Raw genomic sequence first — 6,267 nt, forward strand, 5'->3', positions numbered from 1 at the left:
TGTGGAAGAAGTGGGGTGATCTGGATGGATAGAGGGAAGGGGGGCATCAACGGGTAAGAGGTGAAATGATCTGGATCGATAGAGGTAAGGGAGGTATCAACGGGGAAGAGGTGGAGTGATCTGGGTGGATAGAGGGAAGGGGGGCATCCGTGGGGAAGAGGTGGAGTTATATGGATGGACAGAGGGAAGAGAGGTATCAACGGAGAAGAGGTGACGTGATCTCAATGGATAGAGGGGAGGGAGGCATCAACGGGGAAGAGGTGAAGTGATCTGGATAGATAGAGGGAAGGGAGGTATCAACGGAGAAGAGGTGGAGTGATTTGGATGGACAGAGGGAAGGGAGGCATCAACGGGGAAGAGGCGAAGTGATCTGGATGGATGGAGTGAAGGGAGGCATCCGTTGGGAAGGGGTGGGGTGATCTGGGTGGACAGAGGGAAGGGGGGCATCTGTGGGGAAGAGGTGGGTGATCTGGATGGATAGAGAGACGGGAGGCAACAAGGGGGAAGAGGTGAAGTGATCTGGATGGATAGAGGGAAGGGAGGCATCGGTGGGGAAGAGGTGAAGATCTGGATGGATAGAGGAAAGGGGGCATCCGTGTGGAAGAGGTGGGGTGATCTGGATGGATAGAGGGAAGAGGGGCATCCGTGGGGAAGAGGTGAAGTGATCTGGATTGATAGAGAGAGGGGAGGCATCGACAGGGAAGAAGTGAAGTGATCTGGATCAATAGAGGGAAGTGGGCATCCATGGGGAAGAGGTGAAGTGATCTGTATGGATAGAGGGAAGAGAGATATCAACGGAGAAGAGGTGAGGTGATCTGGATGGATAGCGGGAAGGGAGGCATCCGTGCGGAAGAGGTGGGGTGATCTGGATGGATAGAGGGAAGAGGGGCATCCGTGCGGAAGAGGTGGGGTGATCTGGATGGATAGAGGGAAGAGGGGCATCCGTGGGGAAGAGGTGGAGTGATATGGATGGACAGAGGGAAGAGAGGTATCAACAGAGAAGAGGGGAAGTGATCTGGATGGATAGAGGGAAGAAGGGCATCCGTTGGGAAGAGGTGGGGTGATCTGGATGGATAGAGGGAAGGGAGGCATCCGTGCGGAAGAGGTGGGGTGATCTGGATGGATAGAGGGAAGAGGGGCATCCGTGGGGAAGAGGTGGAGTGATATGGATGGACAGAGGGAAGAGAGGTATCAACGGAGAAGAGGGGAAGTGATCTGGATGGATAGAAGGAAGGTAGGCATCCATGGGGAAGAGGTGAAGATCTGGATGGATAGAGGGAAGGGAGGCATCAGTGGGGAAGAGGTGGGGTGATCTGGATGGATAAAGGGAAGAGGGGCATCCGTGAGGAAGAGGTGGGGTGATCTGGATGGATAGAGGGAAGGGAGGCATCTGTGGGGAAGAGGAGGGGTGATCTGAGTGGATAGGGGGAAGGGGGGCATCGTGGGTAAGAGGTGGAGTGATATGGATGGACAGAGGGAAGAGAGGTATCAACGGAGAAGAGGTGAAGTGATCTGGATGGATAGAGGGAAGGGGTGAAGATCTGGATGGATAGAGGGAAGGGAGGCATCCGTGAGGAAGAGGTGGAGTGATCTGGATGGATAGAGAGAAGGGGGGCATCCGTGGGGAAGAGGTGGAGTGATCTGGATGGACAGAGGGAAGAGAGGTATCAACGGAGAAGAGGTGACGTTATCTGGATTGATAGAAGGGAGGGAGGCATCAACGGGGAAGAGGTTAAGTGATCTGGATAGATAGAGGGAAGGGAGGTATCAACGGAGAAGAGGTGGAGTGATTTGGATGGACAGAGGGAAGGGAGGCATCAACGGGCAAGAGGCAAAAAGTGATCTGGATGGATAGAGGGACGGGGGGCATCCGTGGGGAAGAGGTGGGGTGATCTGGATGGATAGAGGGAAGGGAGGCATATGTGGGGAAGAGGTGGAGTGGTCTGGATGGATAGAGGGAAGGGGGGCATCCGTGTGGAAGAGGTGGGGTGATCTGGATGGATAGAGGGAAGGGAGGCATCAACGGGGAAGAGGTGAAGTGATCTGGATGGACAGAGGGAAGGGAGGCATCCGTGGGGAAGAGGTGGGGTGATCTGGATGGACAAAGGGAAGGGAGGCATCTGTGGGAAAGAGGTGGGGTGATCTGGATGGACAGAGGGAAGGGAGGCATCCGTGGGGAAGAGGTGAAGATCTGGATGGACAGAGGGAAGAGAGGCGAAGTGATCTGGACAGATAGAGGAAGGGGGGCATCCGTGGAGAAGAGGTGGGGTGATCTGGATGGATAGAGGGAAGGGAGGCATCCGTGGGCAAGAGGTGAAGTGATCTGGATGGATAGAGGGAAGGGGGTATCCATGGGGAAGAGGTGGGGTGATCTGGATGGACAGAGGTAAGGGAGGCATCAGTGGGGAAGAGGTGGGGTGATCTGGGTGGACAGAGGGAAGGGAGGTATCCGTGGGGAAGAGGTGAAGATCTGGATGGACAGAGGGAAGAGAGGTATCCGTGGGGAAGAGGTGGCGTCATCTGGATGGATAGAGGAAAGAGGGGCATCAACGGTTAAGCGGTGAAGTGATCTGGATGGACAGAGGGAAGGGGGGCATCAACGGTTAAGAGGTGAAGTGATCTGGATGGATAGAGGGTAGGGAGACATCCGTGGGGAAGAGGTGAAGATGTGGATGGATAGAGGGAAGGGGGGGCATCCGTGGGGAAGAGGTGGGGTGATCTGGATGGACAGAGGGAAGGGAGGCATCCGTGGGGAAGAGGTGAAGATCTGGATGGACAGAGGGAAGAGAGGCGAAGTGATCTGGACAGATAGAGGAAGGGGGGCATCCGTGGAGAAGAGGTGGAGTGATCTGGATGGATAGAGGGAAGGGAGGCATACGTGGGGAAGAGGTGAAGTGATCTGGATGGATAGAGGGAAGGGGGGCATCTGTGGAGAAGAGGTGAAGTGATCTGGACAGATAGAGGGAAGGGGGGCATCCGTGGAGAAGAGGTGAAGTGATCTGGAGGGATAGATGGAAGAGAGGCATCTGTGGGGAAGAGGTGATGTGATCTGGATGGATAGAGGGAAGGGAGGTATCCGTTGGGAAGAGGTGATGTGATCTGGAGGGATAGATGGAAGAGAGGCATCTGTGGGGAAGAGGTGAAGTGATCTGGATGGATAGAGGGAATGAAGGCATCCGTGGGGAAGAGATGAAGTGATCTGGATGGATAGAAGGAAGAGAGGCATCCGTGGGGAAGAGGTGGGCTGATCTGGATGGATAGAGGGAAGGGAGGCATCCGTGGGGAAGAGGTGAAGTGATCTGGATGGATAGAGGGAAGGGGGGCATCCGTGGGGAAGAGGTGAAGTGATCTGGAAGGATAGAGGGAAGAGAGGTGTCCGTGGGGAAGAAGTGAAGTTATCTGGATGGACAGAGAGAATGGAAGCAGCAACAGACGAGGAAAAGAGTGGGATAAAAAAGAGTGTAAGAAGCAAAGGAGGAGATGGAAAAGGAAAGTCAGAAAGAAGAGGTACTGAAAGCACTTATGAAGCAGAGACCTAGACAAAAAGAGAGACGGAGCGCGGTAATGGAGAAGAGAGAAGAGGTAGGACTTGAAAGTGGGAGGTAATGTTCAATCTCTGCATCATCTGCCTCCTCCGAGGCCGGGGAGTAGCGCCGGCTGTGGGTGTGTGTGCCTGGCACACTCTGGCTCGGGTGCGGATCTTACCTGCTCCGCTGTGCACGCACTAACACAGGCCGAGCTGGGTAAGAGAAAGGCACATAGGTGTGAGGATGTTCACCTGCAATCTCTGCATCACCTAACCCCACTGAGGCCTGGAAGTAGCGCCAAGCTTTGGGTGTGTGTGCCGGGCAGAGTCTGGCTCAGGTACAGATCTCACCTGCCCCACTAACAGTGTCGGACTCTCACCTGTTCTCTGGCTGCCGCGTGTCCTGGGGGAGCTGCTGTGCGTGGGGTCTGTGGCGAGGTGAAAGTCGGCGAGGAGGAATCGCCTTGCTATAATACCCAAGGCCCAGCCCCCTGCACGGCGGCCCCTCCCCCGCAGTTTACACCCATCCCTCCATCCTGCCCCCTCACCTCTGCTGTGGAATGCACCTGCAGGACCAGGGCTTAGGAGGGGCCCTGGGAGCATCCAGCGCTGCGCACAATGAGAAAGAAACACGTTTCCAAAAATGCTTCCTTGAGTAACTTTCATCCTGGCTTTGGCACCGTCTTCAGACCGTTTCAAGAGGCTTGTGTTCCTGTTCTGCGTCCGGCGCCTCGCAGGTGAGATTTGTCGCTGCCCCATTGGCTGGGTAGGATGGACTGAGGGCACCCTGCCCTTCTCTGCCACCTCGTGATCTTACCTGGTGTCTGGAACATTCCTCAACACGTGGTGGATCTCAGCTTCTGTGAGACTTTTCGGACACCGTTCCTGCCACCCTTTCCCTTCAAATTTAGAAATTGTGAAACTAGTGCGAGGACCTCAGAGAGGCCCCCAATATCTGTGCTGCTCACAACTTCACACTTGAGCAGAAATGTACTTTCCACCACAAAAAAACGCACCCTAATTTCGGTACAAAAAGTGTCTTGTTTCCCAGGAGAAGCTAGTGAAAGCCCATTCTTGTCATGGAGGGAAAGGTTCAGTTTCCCCCTCCCCTCTTCCCTACGCGACAAAGGCAGCTCAGGGTCTCCAAAGTTGGTGACCTAGGACAAATCTATCTCCTGATTATCAGCATAACTTCAAATTATGTAAATGACTTACATTCGGTTCATTGTATGCAGATGAATACCATGTGGGCATAGCGAGGGTACAGCCATTGTGGACCAATGTTGGACCGCCATGAGCTACAGTAAAAATTGGAATTCACGTGATTTTACCCTCTAAAGTGTGAAAAGAGGTTGATTCATACTTCAGAGTTATGACTTTGGAACTCTCTGCTGCAGTGGCACAGAGATGTCACACAGCTAGGGCTGTCTGCCCCCCACAACTCGTCAGGACACACTGCAGTCCTGGATTTTTGGCTATGAATCTTTATCAGGTGCGATACTTCAACTAAGTCAATAGAAGAAATGAAAGACTACAAATCCCAGAATGCTATAGATTATGAAATGAAAAACCGTGTTCAACTTTATGTGACCACCAAGGTATACCCTCATTGGGTTCGCCCAGTATGGAGCCTTTGTCCTTTCACACAAAAAGTGCAATGTTGTCAAGTCAAGCAGAGACTCGTACTGCCCTGGGGACAGCACAGCCAACCGTGGCCTTGGTTTCCCCTGCAGGATGTCCAACATTAACTGTGGAAGGGGCAGGCACCTTTGTGCATGCAGGTGTAGTGAATGACATTACTGTCCTATGAATGTTACCTGAGGTTCATGGGACCCTGAGGTCCCAAGAGGAACATTCAGGGGGCATTTATTATGTGCTATCCTAAGTAGGACGCAGTTATCAGACCTCCCTAGAGCCTGTGTTGATAACGCGTCCATGACCACAAATGAGGAAACCACGCCTCGACAATGTAACTGCACAAACCTTGCCGGGGCAAGCATCTGGGGCCCATTCACGAAATACAGGATGGTGTAAATGCCCATCTTTTGAATGGTATGCCCCAGATTATTTTTGACTTTTTTCACTGAGCCTGTTTTTGTTGACCTTAGGACTCTGCACACGTTACAATTGCCAACCAAAGGTAAAGTGCAGGTGCTGTCCCTTTTAAACATGGTAATATTGACATACACCTAATTCACACATTTAATTTGTTTATACTTTTTTAGTATACGTACCTAGGGCCTGTAAATTAAATGCTACAAGTAGGATGCAGCACTCCTTAAGCCACTTACTAAAGCATCAACACAAAACATGTTTCCAGGCCTGCCCCTGTAACCTAGCTATGCAGTTTTAAACTGGCATTCAAACTTGGTGAAATAAACCATTTGCAGGACTAAACCTTCCTTTTTAGTAACTGTGGGTTACCTCAAAGATAGTCCCTAAATGCCTGTTGGGTAGGCTGCATGGTATTTAAATAGTAGAACATTTATATTTTTTATTTGACATGCCTCTGCAGTGAATATGTGTAGCAAACCTGGCTCTCCCAAGAAAAACACTGTGTTACATTATAGCATGGGTACTCGCAAACATTTCCCAGGGGCCAAAAAGTTTGGTTTGTGATGTGACCGAGGGCCGCATCAATGCCAGCGGAATGGCGGTTGGGCGAGGGGGTTGGGAGGACTGGCGGTTAAGAATTGGTAGGTGAGGTGAAGGGTATACATCTAGTGGCTGAATTGAGCAAT

At 52.2% G+C, this 6,267-nt stretch overlaps 1 protein-coding gene across 1 annotated transcript in view; it reads right to left on the bottom strand.

The window, feature by feature from the left end:
• Positions 1 to 3,992, bottom strand: part of LOC138261017 (anterior gradient protein 2 homolog) — a 74,899-nt gene extending 70,907 nt beyond the window's left edge. Inside the window, exon 1 of the mRNA XM_069209622.1 lies at positions 3,907 to 3,992. The gene's annotated coding sequence lies outside the window, so the exon portion shown is untranslated. The remainder of the gene's footprint in view (positions 1 to 3,906) is intronic.
• Positions 3,993 to 6,267: the final 2,275 nt, after the last annotated feature.

This window comes from Pleurodeles waltl, chromosome 10, assembly GCF_031143425.1.
Source record: "Pleurodeles waltl isolate 20211129_DDA chromosome 10, aPleWal1.hap1.20221129, whole genome shotgun sequence".
Lineage (NCBI taxonomy): Eukaryota > Metazoa > Chordata > Amphibia > Caudata > Salamandridae > Pleurodeles > Pleurodeles waltl.